The following is a 17456-nucleotide window of genomic DNA, read 5'->3' on the forward strand; positions in this document are numbered from 1 at the left end:
GGGATGAATTTCTGATACTCAAACGTCCCTGCCAGGTGGGAGTGGAAGGCCTGGGGCTTGGTCTCTATCAGAAAAGAAATCATCTTAACAAGGAGGACAGGCCTTGCAGACACACAGTGCACCCTGACTGATGTCCCACTTTCAGGGATAACACCATTAAAGAATAACCAATGCGGTTTGCCCAAAGTCTGTGAGATGTACGGAAGAGGGAAGGGGGCTCACACGTGTCTTTGTAGAAGTGAAGAGTAAACTTGTTAAAGTTCCCTCAATGTTACCTTTAATTCTCATGCTCGCGATGTCCCCCCTTGCCCTCCTAACGCTGCTCGCTGCCTCCGCTCTCCTGTGTGGAGGTCACCCAGCTGCAGTGACACAGAGCATCGTTCTCCTGTCTCCCCCCGCCGGCCTGCCACAGCTGAGGGTCAGGGAGGGCGGGAGGGAGAAGGAAAGAACCCGGTACCCCACATCCCCCTCAGAGGAGCCCCGAGAGTTTGAAAGAGGGGCAGCTAGCAGGGCAGCTGTACAGGCTCACAGGACTCGGGACTCAGCCGGGGGCCTGCTGGGGACCGCTGAGAAGGGGGAGAACGACAACTCCGCAGAGGGGCTCTGTCCTCAGGAAGCGGCCGCACGTGTGGGGAGCGGGCCAGAGTTGGGGGGGAGCCCTGTCTGGGCACACAGCCCCCATGCCCAGCCTGCGGGAAGCCCCGACTCACACCCAGGCCGGCCCGAAGTGTGGACCAGTGTCGGGGTCACAGTGTGACATTAGGACAAACCTTCTCTGCAGCATTTTCCTGGAGCTGGACCGGGCTCCACACGGAGCTGCCCAGAGGCATGGTGCCGAGGGGCAGGGAAGTGAGGGGCGGGGTGTTGTCAGATATTTGGAGAAGCAGAGACAGACGTGCTAAGACAAGGACGAAAGACTCAGAGGCCGTAGCCCGGAAGGAGGAGACACGTGGACGCAGCAAGACCAGCCAGCGTCACCCTGGCTCCTTGGTGGGGTGGCCTCAGTGCAGAGCACTCACAGGAGAAGGTGACGCTCCAGGTGGATCAGAGCCTGGGCTGGCTCCCAGACATGGCGTCAACACAGCCTCCTTGCCCCCCTCCCAGGTGGAAGCCTCATGTTCTTCTGGAAGGAAGCCGCTCTGCACCTGCTTCCACCGCAGAGGAGCCTTCCTGCCCCTCGGCTCCTTCATTAGACTAGCCGGCTGCGGGGCCCTGCTCCCTCCCTGCGCCCCAGACAGGGCTGATTGGGTCACCAGATGTCAGCATGAGCAGAAGAGGGAGAAGCTTGGTGCTGAAGGAGCCAGAGGAGCTGGCATTCATCACGGTGGCCTAGTGCAGCCTGGGGCCAACCCAGCTGGGCTCTCCTACCAGGAGGGGCGTCTGCAGGTGGGTGGTCCCTGAGGCTGCGCTGCAGAGACAAGGTGCCAGGCATAAGCCCCTCCCTCTTTCTTGAGCACCTACATCCCAGGAGGATGTTTGACCTCCATCCCGGGTTTCCCCATATTCCAAGCTAGTCCCCAGCCCGTGTCCCTCAGCATCTCAGCATCATCGGGATCGCAAGAAGGGGGTGGTGGCGAGAAGGGCAGTGGGCTTGGCCCGGTGAGCGTGCAGGACCTCCAGACCAGCTGCGGGGCTTGGGCAAGAAGCTTCATACTCACGGTCCGGTGTCCCCGTCCGCAAAGTAGAGGTAGTGACAGCCACACGGCCATGCGGGCAGACTGCTGAGCGTCAAAAGCTGTCTGGGCTCAGCATAAAGGCACGGTAACCCCGGGCAGTGCCAGCTTCCCTCCCTGGGCGCCACCCAGCCCCCCTCACGGCCCCATGGCCTCTCCTAACGTGGGACCCGGATCCCGCACTTGTCTGGAGGAGGGGGTGATCTTCAGGCCCCCTAAACCTGATGAGAAGCCGCTGCCCGCCGGCCACACCCAGGGCCACAGCTCCCAAGGTGGATGGGAGGCACCCGCCCTGAGGAGCCGTGGGGATTCAGGAGAAGAAGCGACCGCCAGTACACAGTCCTCAATTTCCAAAGATCCCTGGTAACCTCTTAGGAGTTCCCAAAAAAGACAATTGTCACAAGCTACTTTTAGCATTGGTTGATTTATTACTAATAGATTATTAAATTTTTGTCGTGTTCTTTTATTATGAAACTATGATCATGTTACTATATTTTTTTAAGATTTTATTTTTCCTTTTTCTCCCTAAGCCCCCCCGCTACATAGTTGTATGTTTTAGTTGTGAGTCCTTCTAGCTGTGGCATGTGGACGCTGCCTCAGCGTGGCCTAACAAGCGGTGCCATCTCCGCGCCCAGGATCCGAACCAGCAAAACCCTGGGCCTCGGAAGCAGAGCGCGAGAACTTAACCACTCGGCCACGGGGCCGGCCCCTCACGTGACTATTTTTAAATGTGCCGTGTGGGTCAGGCACCTGTGGGGAAACACTGCAGTGCGAAGGGCAGAGGAGAGGGAGTGATGAGGGGACGTGTCCGAGGGGAACTGGCAAGACCAGCAGGGAAGGTGCAAGGCTGGCCGACACTGCGGCAACGGCCTGGGCCAACCGGGGAGGGGACAAGGGGATGGGGGCAGGGGGGATGGGGGGATGGGGGATGGCATGGGGGCGGGGTTGGGTACTAGAAGGGAATGGGGAGAGGAACAAGCTACTGCTAAACCACAATGGGGCTGGGAGGACAAATTCCTGCCTCCTGTCTCCTCCGGCGGGAGAGACGCTGGGCCCCGGGCTCACAGAGTCAGCCTCTCAGGGCTCAGAGAAGGGCAGGGAGCGATTCTAAAGGCCACATGGGCCAAACAGCCGGACCCCTCTGCGACACTGAGCGCTGAGCAGGGGTCCTGCAGGACTCAGTCCTTGCCTCCTGCCTACTCCATCCTCTCCCTGCCCCACACGCCAGAGGCTCAACCTGTGCGGTGGTGGATGAAGGACGGCTGCAGGGTCTCCACTGCTCCCCCCATTGCCAGGGGCAGCCGGCCCCCCCCGCCCACTGGCCCGGGGTGCTGGCTGGCTCCACGACATGCTCTTGCTCGAAGTGAGGCAGCAGAAGAGAGCTTGTGGTACGTCTGGACAGGATGGTAGATGCCTCCTCACTTCTACCCTCTCTTTGGGACCTCCTCACTCAGGAAGAGGTCAGCCACCAGGGGACAATCCGAGGACCCTGCAACGGCCAGGCTGGAGAGTCCACCCTGGTGCTCTCTTCAGGTCGCCCCGTCAAGGCTGGAGGCGTGTGAATGAAGTGGTCTTGGGCTCCCTGGACCAGCCCACCCGCCAGATGGGTATCATCAAGTGACCCCTTTCAGCTCCAGGAGGCACGGGGGAGCCACCAAGCTGCAGCAGCCCGAACGCCTGACCCATGAAACCAGGACATACAGTCACATGATTGCTGTTCTAAATCCCTAAATGCAGGGTTGTGGGCATCAATAGATCACAGGGACAGAAACCTCTATCTCGCTTTCGGTCCCCTCCGTGAACGCGTCCCCGTCCGCCAGCGCCACTAAGCACAGTCAAGGAGCGACAGTGACATCGCACCTGCACAGGGCCCGCACTGGCCATGCTGCCTCGGGGACTTGAGGCCTTGTGCTACCTGCTGCGGTGACAGGACTGACGTGCATACGTGAGTCTCTTAGGCACACGACTCGAGCCAGGCCAATCTGCGGGGCAAAGACGCGCTGTTAGCAAAGAGGTGAATCTGACTAATTTCAGTTGAATCTCCGTGAACAGCTGCTGAGCCTCTGACGGGTCCCAGGTGATGCTTCCGGGCTGACCATAGTGGGGACTGGTTTCCACTCTGAGAGATGCTCTGTCTTCATTACTGTATCCCGTGGCAGTGACCGAAAACCTCAGCCTTGGTCCTGACAGCGTGAGATTCTTTCTAACAAGCAGAAACACCCCAAAGGGGATAAAGCGGGTTCAAAGGAACCCCCACGGACACTCAGCACCCGTAGAGATGCTCAGGGGAAGGAACAGAAGAGCTGACCCTGGCCCTCCTCTGCGTTTTCCAACAAGGGATCCTGGACAAGCCTCTCAGCCTCTCTGAGCCTCTTCATCGGGGAAACAGACTCGAGGACCAGCGTGGAGACATGCACCAGCACTCATGCAGTGCTCCGAGCATGCGCTCTGCCCTCAGGGGATGCAGCACTGCACTGAGGCCACCAAGTCCCCCACAGCCACACTCCTCCCAGCCTTTGTTTTTTTTTTTGCTGAGGAAGACTGGCCCTGAGCTAATATCTTTGCCCATCTTCCTCTATTTTGTATGTGGGATGGCTGCCACAGCATGGCTCGATGAGTGATGTGTAGTTCTGTGCCCGGGATCTAAAGCGCCAAACCCCAGACCGCTGAAGCAGAGCACACAACCTTAACCACTATGGCACTGAGCCAGCCCCTTCTCCCAGCCTTTAAGGTCAATCTCGTAGGTGATTCCCAGGAGGGGACCCCAGAATGCAGCATTCCCAGATGGGGCACAGGCTCCCCGTAGTCCTACAGGGCCAGTTTAGACACACATCGGCCACCCTTCACTCCCCTCCTCTGAGCTGCAGTTCCTCCCCTGGGAACAAGGGAGGTGAGCCAGGAGCCCTGCAGCGCCCCTGCCCAGTGCTGTCTGGGACTGTCACCATGGACACTCGGGTCACTGTGGCCTGTGTTTTCACTCAAGCCATGAGGAGTCCACTCAGAAGACGGCTCCTAGCTCACCCAGCTGCACGGCGGTCTGGAGGGTCCGTCTGGAATGGCAGCTCCCAGCAAGTGTTGAGAAGGATTCTGAGGCTGCGTTCAGACCCCACCCGTGAGCACTCAGTGGCGTCTGCCAAGGAGGACGGAGGAAGTGGTGGCGGCTTGTGTGGTGGCGGTCTGCCAGCTCTGCAGACAGTCAGGGGTGGGGCGAGGCTTCCAGATGGACTGACAGGCAGAGACGTTACAGAAAAACGTCCCGCCTGAAGGAGCCACAGTTCCACCGCCCTGCTGGCCCGAGTCCGAGGCTGAAAAGCATCTGGTCCCCCTCAGTTACTCCGTGCTGAGAGGACAGAGGGCCACAGTCACCCCGCCTGCACCCAACCTGAGCCTCCAGTGACCAGGGCGCATGCTCCGGCCGAGCGGCCAGCCCCCGGGTCGTCCATGGCCACAGAGGGCCAGGAAATCAAAACCTGACGCTGCAGGAGGTGGGGAGCCGCAGAGCTTCCAATCCAGGGCTTGGGGAAGACGTCAAGCCAGTGACAGCCGAGCAGGAGCCCGTAGTGCTGAGACCCCCAGCCGTCGTCCCCACCCCGAGGGGTGCCGGCAGCCCACCGTGGCAGGGCACATGGCGAGCCGCATCTTTTCTGGGTTGCAGGAGGCTTGGGATTCAAAGAGCAGAAGGCATTCTTTTAAAAGAAGCAGCGGTCCGGCAGGCAGGCATCCAGCCACAAGCTGCCTTGTTGGATCCCTCTGGCTGAACTGCGAGGGCTGAGCCGGGGCGGCCTGACCTCGCCAGCCGTAGTGCGGCTCCCCTGAGGTGGCGGGGCCCTGGCTGGAACCCCGGGCTCTCTGCACGGTCAGGCACTCGCCTCTCTGGGCACCAGATACTTACCTGCCCTTGCAGGCAGAGGCCCTGTGCCCTTACCTTCCAGAGACAGCTTGCCCCACGGCTGCCTTCTCTGGCCCCAGAGGATTTGGGCTCCAGCCTCCAGGAGCTCCAGGTCTCGTGAACGAGCCACAGGGTGTCGCAGGGTAAGAGGACCAGGGGTGCATGGCTCTGACCAGTGGAGATGTGGACAGAGAGGAAGGCTCAGGGCTCGGCAGCTCGGGGAGCAATGCAGGGGAGTGGCGCTGGCCTGGCCCCCCACGGAGCCTAGCTTTAGTGGGACAGGAGAGTGGAGCAGGGGCTTCTGGGCCAGAGGAAGGGCCCTGGGAAGACACGGAGGTGTGGAAGGCTGACGGAGACAGGGGCGCCTCTGCGGGTCCAGGGGGAGTGGTGGGGGCCAAAGCAGGAAGGTCGCACCCAGCACAGTCGGGATGGATGGGATGTGTGTGGCTGGTCATGCGGCTTATGGAGGAAAAGCAGAAGTGGCCCTGGGTCTCTCAGGGACACAGAAGAGACAGGTGTGGGAAAGTCTGTGGGCATCCCTTGGGGCCGCAGGCAGGAGGAGGAAGACGGAGGGACCCTGGGACTCCAGGGTAGGGGGTCTTAGTGCCAGTGGGGAGACAGCCGGGTGGGCAAGGCATAGACCCATGTGGGCCAGGTGAGCTGGCCCGAGGAGCGGGCACAGGAGCCGGCGAGGGCTCTGGAGGGCAGTCAGGGAGGATGGAGGAGCAGGAGGCGTGAGGAAGGAGTGGGGAGGCAGCCGGCCACGTGGCGGGGGCAGAGGCGAGACTGGAACCTTCCTGGGACGGAGGACTCGGAGCCAGGGGCCCTCGCCATGAGCTGGTTGAGCAGAGTGGGAACAACCACGGCGGAAACCCAGGCCCTCACAAGCCACACACACATACACGCCCACTGCAGGAAACACAAATGTGCTGTGAAACCTGGGCATCTAATAGAAAATGTGGGAGGAGGTATTTATCACCTCGGTCAACCTGGGGCTGAGCTTCCTGAGCCGAACGTGGAAGCCGATGCCCCCAGGGACCACCAGGACCCAGGAGCACACGTCGCCGAAAGCATGGGAAGGATGGAGAATTCAAGCAGCTTTGACGCAAAACAGTAAAGAGAAAATACATTAAAGTTCCACGGCAGGACTAAGGGTTAATGTACGAAATGCATCAAGAGCTTTCAGAAATTAATAAGAAAAGGGCAGACAACTCAGAAAAACTTTAGCAAGACAAAGACAAACTTTCAGTGAGCCGGCGGGCTCTCCCTGGGTTCCCAGCCTCCCCAGGGCAACGGACTTCCCAGTCTGGCCTCCGGGACGTCGCGGGGTAGGGGCTCCCGTCCCAGCAGAGGCGGCTACAGCCCCACGTGCCCCCTGCCCCCCGCGGCACCCTGGAGGCCCAAGGCCCACCTGCCTGGCTTCCAAGTGGAGGACACTCACAGGCAGCAGAAAACAAAGCAATCGTGTTCGGCCCCGCGGATTTCAGACTGTCCATGGCAGCAGTTGGTGTTACTTTGCCTGATTAACACAGAAAGAAACTGGCCATTCCCAGGGGAAAATAATAAATTGGCCGTAAAGATGTGAAAAACGTTCACCCCACTAGTGGCCAAGAGCATGACGTGTCAAGCAACCTTGAGACGCTCTTTTTGACCCATCTGCAGTATTTCAAGAACATCACCCACATCCAGTATCGGAGAGAACGTGGGGACAAGGACACCCGAGACCCTGTTGGTGGAAGCACAATTAGTACAGGCTTGTTGGGGAATAAATTGGCAATAACTGTAAGAAATGTAAATACGTGTACCTATGAGTTAGCAGTTCTGTTTCTAGGAGTCATTTTACAGACATATTCCTACTGAGATAGACAGTGGCTGCAGATACATGTGCACATTCCCACTCTTTAAACACGTGCATATAAAGCCCTGCTGGGTTGCTGCACTGTTTGTATAAGCAGCAATAACTGAAACAACTTAAATGGCCATCGATAAGGCATTATTTAAGTTAATTAAAATACACTCACCCCCAGGAAGATGGTGGAACTGACAATCAACGTGGGAAATCTGTATGGGTGAACATCAAGAGAGGTCTGTGATTTATCACACGAAAAGCCAAATGGCAGAAAAAGTATGTTATGATCCAAAATACGTTCTTTTTTTTTTTTCCACACTGTGTGAATATATGGTTGTTTACATGCAGATATGTATGCATACATGAACTCACCCGCACCCACACGGGCACACACACAACATTAAAGGTTTGGAAACGTCGGGAGGAATCCCCATCAGACTGTAAATAGTAACACCTGAGGGGGATGGAGCCTAACGGGAAGTGAGCGGATTGGCACTTTTTTTTTCTCTCTCTCTCTTTTGGTGAGGAAGATTGGCCCTGAGCTAACATCTGTTGCCAATCTTCCTCTTTTTTTTTTCTCTTCCCAAAGCCCCGGCACGTAGCTGTATACCCTAGTTCTGAGTCATTCTGTTCCATGTGGCACACTGCCACAGCGTGGCCCAATGAGTAGTGTGTAGGTCTGCACCCGGGATCTGAACCAGCAAAATTTGGGCCGCTGAAGCAGAACACACGAACTTAACCACTCAGCAACAGGGCCAGCCCTTGGGACTCTTTTTGGCTATAGCTTTCTGCATTGTATTATGTTTATAATAAACAAGTAAGGAGAAAGAATAACGCAGGAGTTGAGAAAATGGGACGCATGTGAAGAGTGTTTGAGGGGACAGAGGACCTGCCCAGGACACCCAGGGCTCTCCGGAGGCTGTCCACACAACCTTGCGTGTGCATGCATGCATATATTTTTCAGAAGAGTTTCTGTAGCTTTTATCAACTCTTGGAGGGGTCCGTGGGTCCAAGAAGGTTGGAACCATTGACGTAGTCTACATCTTCGAGAAGTCAGACCACGACGGGAAGCAGAGACGGGCCCAGCCTGAAGGGCAGGCATGTCGGGGGGCGACGTGAACCCGGGATAAATAGCAGCTGGTGTGGCTGTAGCTCCCCCCTGACAGACGCCACAGGAATCTAAACAAGGGAAAGTGGGCGTTCGCACACGCAGTCCATCAAGTTTCCTGGAGCAGATCCGCCACTCGTGCTTGGCACCTGCCGAGCGTTCAGCTGGTCGTAGGGTGCTAGGAGGCAGGTCCTTCCCTCCTGGGGCGGGAGCATCGCTCGCCAGGCCCACTCCCCGTGCTGCAGAGGAGGGGGCTGGTATCTGGCTCATCGTAAAGCCTCGCCCGTGACCTGGTTTTTTTTCTCTCTCTAGAAGCTTTTAGCTTCTTCTCTTTCCCTGATGTCCCTAAGTTTCACAGCAGCATGCATGGATGGGGGTCTTTTTGTCACCGCTGTGCTAAGCCCTTGGTGGCTCCTTCAGCCTAGAATCTCCTGTCCTGTCTCCTGTTTTGGTGAATGTTTCTGACGGCGTCCTCGCCTCTTTCCTCCTCTGGAGCTCCTGCTGGTCAGACCTTGTACCGCCTCCGTTAACGCTTTAATCTCCCTCTGTGCCCGCCTTCGTCTTTCTCTCCCACTTCCTGCGAGATTTCCTCTACGCTATTTTCCCCAATCAATTGGACTTTTTTTCTTCTTCAACATAATGTTAACTTCTTAGAGCTCTTTCACTTATTCCGAATGCCCCCTTCTCCATCGCATTACTGTTCCGTGGATGTGTCCTTTTCTGCACCGTCCCCCCTCTCCCTGAGCCCCTTCTGTCCGTTGTTGTTTGTGTCTGTCATGCCCGACAGAGGCCCCGATGCCCAGGGGTCTGGGGCCACATCCTGCCCATACTTAAGGCCCCGGTTGGCTGGCTGGAAGCTCAGTGTGGGTGAGTGGGGCTTGTCAAATGCTTGTCTGCCTGTCGGCTGATCAGGTGGGTGCCTGGCTGTGTCCCTGCACGACCCCCAGATGTGGGTCCTGTCCGTCTTTTCTCTGGATGGTCAGTCTCGCTGGAGAAAACTCCTACATTCAGCCCACACAGCACAATCGGCATGCGGCTGAGGGGAAAGCGGGAACGGCTGACTGCCCAGAAAGCAGATTTTTCTTGATTCATCTGTTTTCAGTCTGAGTTCTCCGTCCTCGCTCTGGCTGGGGTTTCCAGGCTCAGAGCCTTCCTGAGTCAGTCCTTCTAAGAGTAGGCCCCCTCGCTTCAGCGACGTGGCACCTCTGACGCCAAGTGCCCTGGGGTTTGGTGTGGCTCCGAAGTTCTCGGTACCCTCACATTGAGAGGTGAGCATCTATGGACCTTACTCTTCAACCGGGCGGGCTCATGACCACTTCATCAACAGAGTATGGCAGAGGCCAGGCTGTGGGGCTCCTGAGGCTGAGCCGCAGAAGGCCAAGCAGCCTCTGCCAGGTGGCTCTGGAACCCTCCTCTGAGACCTCAGCCGCCGTGCTGGGTGGAAGCCCATGCCCCCTGTGAGGAGCTCCGATCAACACCCTGGGTCTCCCCAGTTAAGGCCCAGACGCAGAGGGGCAGCAACAAGCCAGCCCCACCCTGCCCTGTCTGGGTTCCTGGGCACAGAATCCCGGAGGATGCTGTTCTGTGCCTGTCAGTAAGGGTTGGTTGTGCACCAACAGGACCTGCAACAACCTTAAATTTCCTTTTTATGATCCCCTTACCCACCACACACACGCACACATACGCGCACACACATGCACACGTGTGCACACTCGCTGGCCCATAGTTCTCAGCTGATCCATTCTGCCAAGCCACATACTACCCATTTTCCAAAATTCTGTTGTCAAGTCTGGTCTGCTGTTGTCCACATCCCTCTGGATTTATACCTTTCTGCATCCATTCACTGTGATTTTGTGATGATTCAGAGGAAATCAAGAAAGACACACGATTAATCTGCCACTTTCAACCAGAGACAGCAGCAAACCTGTCTGTGGTCCTTCTAAATAAGTAAACCCAGAGCCAAATTAAAATGCTCCAAATCAAATTGCCTCGGGTAAACTGAGGCAGTAACTTGGGGAACAGGGGTGTCCACGGTGGGCATCAGCCTCAGCACAGCACTGCTGTGTCTGTGACAGGCATGCTGAGCCCCACGGCTCCTCACCCAACTTGCTCATGTACATACATTATCAGAACAAAGACACAGGCCTCCTGCTTTGATCTCCACAGTCTAGGGAGCTCACCACACACTTAAAATAAAAGCCCGAACAAAAAGGAGGCGAGAGAGCCCCAGAGAAGAAAGAAAGCTCTTTCAGTGGGCAGCAGGGAGGTCTCCCTCGGGTGAGGCAAGGCTTGGGCCTGCCCTGAGAGGGAGGGCAGCTGGAGCCTGGCAGAGAGCACAGGCTGGAATGCAGAAGCAAGTGCACGTCTGCAGCAGCCACCGGGTGCACAGCAGCCTTGCACACCCAGTGAACGAGGTATGGACAGGGCTACTCAGGATTGGTGAAACTGGGTCAGCAGAGTTCAGTGTGAACTCAAGCAGGAAGCGATCAGTCTCAGGTTGAATAATTGCTTAGATCAGGGACTTCAGACAAAGAAGAGCCTTTCCAGCACCACAGGCTGTATCTGTGCAGCTGGCTAGCCCTGTCAGATGTTGCTCCGTTGCACCTGAGTCAGCAAAATCTGTCACTGCTCCTAGAAAAATGGCTCTGAGCACATCTCCCGATGGCGCCGTGACCTGTGTGGGGGAGATAGAGTGTTAACAGTGGTTTTTGGTGTGTTAAATGGTACCCATTGCAAATAATTGCTACAATGCCCCAAATGACTGTCTTGTTCACCCTTTAGTAACCTTATGAGGAGCAAGAGAATAATCAAAGAGCCCCAGCCAAGGGCTCAGGGGCCTGGCCTCTCGATGGCTGTGGCCACTTGCATGCTGTGTGCCCTCTCTGGGGTGAATCGCCCTCTCTGGGCCTCCTTCACGTGAAATGAGGAGTAAACCAGTGTTTGTCAGCATGGGGCAGTGCCATGCCACCTGCAGCCATGTGGGGATGCGTCGGCCCATGGGCTCATCTCCTGACTGAAGGCTGCTGGGAGTTAGTGCCCAGCCAGGGCCGCTAACTGCCCCGAAAGGGGCTGCCTGGGCTCCACGACAAGGCTGCTCTTCCAGGAACACCCACCGTGTGTGCTTCAAGCCTGGGTAGGTGGCCCTGTCTCCACCACGGGAACCTGATTCTGTGATCAGCGGGCGATGAAGAAATGAGCGGGAGATCCTAGGGGCTACTGGCTCTAAGAACTCACCAACGTTTTTCTGTGAACATTGCCAATACAGAGAAAAGTAGGCAGAATGGCCCAGTGAACCCACCGCCTAGAAGCCTCCGTCCGCATTTGCACACACGTCTCCTCTCAGTGCATCCACCCGCCACCCAGCCGTCTGTCCAGCGTCTCTCGCTCGTTTCAGAGTGAGTGGCAGACCTCAGTGCCCTTCACTGCAAGCACATGGGCACGAGAATTGTTAGCTCGCCTCAGGGTTTCCTACGGTTTTATTTTTTCTGGAAGACGTGCGTGGAGCAGCAGGAGCACTGCTTGATCTGGGCCCTCCCGGGCAGTCTGCACAGCCCTTCCTGGCACAGCGAGTAGGGGAGCCCCCGTCACCCACTGTGATCGTGGGTGCCCGGAGGTGGTGCGGAGGATGGCGGCAACAGCCATGCGGTCTGCGGAAGGGGAGACGCCGAGCACTCGCCATCCGATGCCAGGCCTCGGTCCCACACGGGGTCAGTGACCTGAGGAAGTCCAGCCACCTCCCGGGCCCATCTCCATGTCTCTAAGATGGGGACAGTGACATTCTGCCTGCTCCAGCAGCACAGTGTGGGCGGCTGTGAGGCCACGTGTGCTCACCTGCGAGAGAGCGCTTTAAACTGCGCTGTCCTGAGAAGGGCAAGGACCGAGACAGGAGAGTGGTTTGTTCACCAGCCAGGGTGGAAGAATGACTCTCAGATGGCCTGGCTCAGGCCGAATGCCCACCCCCAGCCTGTTCCCAAGGCTGGTAGCAGTTGTGGTCTGATCAGTGGGGGCTGAGGGGAGAGAGCAGGGGTCCGGAGGGAGCAGCTCCTTCTCCAGAGCCAGGGCCGCCTCCAGGCCATGTGGGGCTGCGTGGACCCTGCCGACAGCTGGCACACTGTGACTCCGTCGCAGGTCTGGGCTGGGCTGTCATCGGGGCAGCTGGGCTTGCTCCTGCAGAAACAGGAGGACCCGTAGGACGCTGCCGCGCATCGTGAGGCGGATCGCTTTTCAAAGGAATGTTTCTTGCTGCAAACGCTGTGTCCTCGTCACGGTCCAGAGTGTGTGTGTTCCTTGCGAGGCCTCAGCTCAGACTGTCCTACAGCAGAGCATGAAGCCGAGCTGCCCTGAGTGCCCTGGAGCGGCCACCATGGGTGCCTGGCCTTGTCACAGGCCTCCGACCCTCAGCCACAGCCTCCAGTGGTGGCCTCCACCAAGGGCGTGCAGGGAGGAGAAAGAGGGTGCTGGCCCTGGCCGGGACAGCCTGAGGCATCCCCAGCGTCCGAGCCCCAGGTGCTGACGCGGCCCAGGGCTCAGTTGGTACATGGTCCTCTGTTATGTTCCCCCTTCCTCTCCCTGTCTCCCCACTCCCCTTTCTGAGCAGGACTTTCTGCCATCAGCTCCCAAATAAACCGTTTCCAGAGGCCCCACCCTAGACACACACACCGAAGAACCTGAGAAAGCATCTTCCTGTGTTCCAAGTGCAAACAGTGGGCTCCCCGCTGGGTCCCTCATCTTCCCGTCTACACGCTCTCCCTGGCCATTTCTTCGTATCTCAGAGTTTGGGCCAGGAAGTAAATGATAACAATCTTTTCACCCTTGGCCTTCAGAAACCACGGTGAACAGTGTGGGTGCCTCACCTGCCAGTCCTCGTCCCCTCCAGCTGGCCCCCAACCCCGGACTGCAGAGAAGGAGAGCTAAGAGAGGCTCACGTAACCTGGAGGCAGAACCAAGTGACACAGGAATGACACGGCCAGGCATCCACTGTGCTGGGCATACTGGGGACAGAGCAGATCTGCCATCCGCAGCTCCCAGATTTGGTGGCTCCTGTACCCACAGCTCAGGCAGCACGGCCATGGCTGTTCCTGGAAGTTCAGCGACTCACTGTTGCTGAGAGGGAGCCCGACTGCTAACCCTGTGTGAGCCACAGTTTTCTCACGTGGGACCCCTCGAGAAGCAACGCTAAATTCAGAGTGACTTCGGGGACCGAGTCTCCCAGCTTAGGATCCCTGGAGCTGGGGAGATTCATGTGCTCCGTGGGTGTCAAGAGTTTGCACGAAGGGCGAGTCCGGGCTCTGCGTCCCACGACACAAAGGAAGTGGGCACCCCCACTCCTGACCCTCCTGAGAACCCTCCCTCCCCCTCCCAGCTTCGCTCCACTCCTTGCAGGAGTTCTAATCCAGCATCCGCACAGCCAAGGGCAGGGTGAGGGCCCCGCCGCACAGACCAGGAGGGACCAAGGACGGAAGCTGGCACTCCTCTCCGGGGGTCTCAGCCAGCAAGGCCCCGGGTCCTGGCCCCGTCTCCATGGGCAGCAGTCCATCCCGCTCTTGGCACCTGCCTGGCCCTGCCTGGCCCCGGCCTGTGGTTCATCCTGGCTCTCCCTCCTCCCATTTCCAGCGACAGCTCATCTCACTTCCAGGTTACTCAAGTTTGGGGACGTTCTGCCTGTGTCTTCCTAACAGACGGCCTTGCCCTCCACGTTACCAAGCCCCATAAAAGCAGATACATTAAAACAACAATGAGATGTCACCTCACACCTACCAGGACGGCCAAAATCCAGGACACTGACAACACCAAACACTGGCGAGGATACGGACAACAGAAACTCTCACTCCTGGCTGGTGGGAACGCAAAATGGTCCAGCCACTGTGCAAGACAGTTTGATGGTTTCCTACAAAACTAAACATGCTCTTACCAAGTGTTCCAGCAATCGACTCCATTCCTTGGTATTTATTCAAATGAGCTGGAAACATGTCCACACAGATTCTTGCACACAGATGCTCACAGCAGCTTTCCTCATCATTGCCAAGATCTGGAAGCAACCAAGACGTCTTTGGTAGCTGAATGGATAAATGAGCTGAGGTTCATCCTACGATGTAATATTAGTCAGAGATAAAAAGAAATGAGCTACTGAGCCATGAAAAGACACGGAGGAACCTTACGTAAACCTCACTAAGTGGAAGAGCCAGTCTGAAAAGGCTATACTGCACGATTCCAACTCTGTGACATTCTGGAAAAGGCAAAACGGTGGCGACAGCACAAGGATCAGGCTCAGCGGTTGCTGGAGATGCAGGGGAGGATGAGCAGGCAGAGTGCAGGGGAGGACGAGCAGGTGGGGCGCAGGGGAGGATGAGCAGGCAGGGCGCAGCGGCCTGCAGGGCAGCCACTCTGCGATGCTGTAATGGTGGATGCACGTAATCATACATTTGTCCAAACCCACAGAACGCTCTCCACCAGGGGCGAGCCCAAGTGTGAACTACAGACTTTAGATGAGACGATGTGTAGGGGTTCATCGATTGTAACAAACGTACCCCCTGGTGGGGATGTTGACAGAGGGGGAGGCTGTGCATGGGGGGTGGGGCAGGGGGATTATGGGAATCTCTGTACCTCCCCCTCATTTTTGCTGTGAACCTAAAACTGGTTCACTAAACTGAAAGTTAGTTAGTTAGTTCACTAACCTAAAACTGTGAAGACTAAAACTGGTCTAAAAAGAAGAAGATCAGAGCCAGAGGCTCGCACAGACGGCTGTGCTGGGCGCTGCCCTTTCTCTCATAAGACGCCTGAGCACCAGTCTGCTGCCGCTCCTCACTTCACAGCCTGAAACAGCGGGGGTTCGCACTGGCACCCCTAACAAGTCCTGAGCAAAGGGTGCACGCGGGGCCCTCCCCACACGGTCAGGCTGAGTGTGGCCTGGCTGCACTTCCGCAAACACGCATGGAAGCAGGCAAATACAGGGATGTCCAGGACATTGGCCAGAGGACACCAGCTGGGCCTCATGGGGGCGGCGTCATTCCTCCCTGCTCATCCCTCTCTGGGTGGTCTCTTCCTTCTCTCCTCTAAGAACCGCCCCGATCCTCAGGCCTCCAACAACAGAACCTCAGCCCTCCCAGCAGGACGAGGTTTCAACCAAGGAGGTGGTGGCCACCAAGAGCCACCAAGACCCGCTGACCACGAGGCACCAGGGCTCCCGTCTCTGGCCTCAGGCTGTTGTTGCAGCTGTGACGAGCCTGGAGGAGGGTGTGACCTGGGAAGGGCCACTGACATTTTTGCTGTTGTCCCTCTTACCTCGGCTCTCACATCCATTAAGAAGGGATGCCTATCTGGGTCCTGGACACCCCAACTTAAAACATCAGCCAGGCTCCCAGGTACGATGGGTCAGAATCCAGGCAGGGGGCACAGCAAGGATGCTGGCTCTGCTTCCCAGGGTCTGCGCCCCTAGCAGGGGTCACCCAGACGGCAGGGGGCTGGAGCCCTCTGAGGCTGGAGCCTGGGGTGTGATGACTCCAAGGCTGGGGACCATGGGAGCAGTAAGACCAGAAATGCTCGCACACGGCCTCTCCACATGGTCTGGGAGGGAGCATCCCCAGAGCAGCCGTCCCAGAAGGACCTGGCAGAGCTGCCGGGCCTCCGAGGTCACCTCCTTCCCTTCTACATCACTAGGCTATGGGGTGAGTGGTCACAGACCCACCCGGGATCGAGGGAGGGGACAGAGACCCCGCCTCCCCCTTGGAAGAGTCTCAAAGAACTTAGGGTCCTGAAATCACGATCCACGAGCTGCCCAACCTGGTCATCCTGCTGCTCCCGCTGCTCCTGGTCATCCCGGCCCAGGCTGGGATGTTTGTGTTTTCACGCAGTTTAACCGAGGTTTCATGACTCCTCAGTCTCAGGGAGGAGGGAGGGAGAGTCGGAGCAAAGCGACGTCATTGCCGTGCTACCCCGCCCCTGACGCTTGAGAAAAACAAGTCTGTCTGCTGAAGAGAACGAAGCATTTCTCCACAGCCCAGTCATCCTCGGGAACGCGCCACAGCTCAGAGGAATTTGTCTCCCACGGGAGGAGTCAGCCAACAGGATCGTAACATGGAATCCACCATCCCACAGCACGTCAAAGATGGGAAGAAAACCTTAACTCCTGGGAGCCCCATCCAAACCTATGTCCCCAGCCCGCAGCACTAAAATGTGGCCGGGGTACCGCCCCGCCCTAGCCAGACCCAAGGTTCACGGCACAGGGTCTGCGCAATAAAGACCTAAGTCACGCCCCGAACGCTGCAGAGACGCAAGGTCGTGCCCAAGATCATTCTTGCAGCTCAAAACAAAGGCACATGCCAGCTGTCGGATTCTGGCTGTAGTGCTCTGTAGCCCCATTTTTCAAAGAACTTCCTAAACTACTCCATAAAGTTGGGCATTTCTAGCCTCAAAGTCCAGTAGAATCCGTGTGAGTGTGGACAGGTGCCAATGCGCTGACCACAGCACACGCCGGGGCTGCAATGAAGCAGAAGGTGGAAATGCTCCAGCCCCTCCAGGTCTCCACTGAAAACTTCCCTTCTCACGAGAAGATGCACGAAGCAATCACTTACGGTGCCGGAAATCTAATGGCTGTGTTTTAACTCCAAACATACCAGCTTCTAAAAACAGATTTCAGCCAGTTTACAGCATTTGCACGTTTCTCTTCCAGTTGTTTTCTGATTAAAATGCAGTGATGGCTGCTGTCGGTGAGTGTGAACTCTGATGTGCAGGTTGACTCCCGTGGGGCTCGGGGCCATCTGAATCTGAACAGGCTTGTGTCCCTGAGGGGTCACGGGACCCAGAATGACAGGGAGGAGGGAGACCTTAGTACCTCTATGGGTGAGTATGTGAGCACGTACACAAAATATTCCAGAACCTGCCTGTCTTCACTTCAAGTGTGCAAGGTTAACGCTCACGTGGAAACCCCTTCTGACCTCG

General features: G+C 57.2%; 1 long non-coding RNA gene across 3 annotated transcripts; it reads right to left on the reverse strand.

The window, feature by feature from the left end:
- Positions 1-2081: 2081 nt before the first annotated feature.
- Positions 2082-16748, reverse strand: LOC139078434 (uncharacterized). 3 transcript variants are annotated; one of them, XR_011531365.1, is made up of 7 exons: positions 16299-16510; positions 14431-14604; positions 7584-7623; positions 7195-7288; positions 6974-7081; positions 4695-5332; positions 2082-3655 (listed from the first exon to the last, which is right to left on the reverse strand). It is a non-coding gene; the product is annotated as an uncharacterized lncRNA (long non-coding RNA). The 3 variants fall into 3 exon arrangements; XR_011531366.1 differs by lacking the exons at positions 2082-3655; positions 4695-5332; positions 6974-7081; positions 7195-7288 and adding an exon at positions 11818-12686 and having other exon boundaries at positions 7534-11193; positions 16299-16418; XR_011531367.1 differs by lacking the exons at positions 2082-3655; positions 4695-5332; positions 6974-7081; positions 7195-7288; positions 7584-7623 and adding an exon at positions 7693-11193 and having other exon boundaries at positions 16299-16748.
- Positions 16749-17456: the final 708 nt, after the last annotated feature.

The sequence above is a fragment of the Equus przewalskii genome, chromosome 22 (assembly GCF_037783145.1).
Source record: "Equus przewalskii isolate Varuska chromosome 22, EquPr2, whole genome shotgun sequence".
Taxonomy (NCBI): domain Eukaryota; kingdom Metazoa; phylum Chordata; class Mammalia; order Perissodactyla; family Equidae; genus Equus; species Equus przewalskii.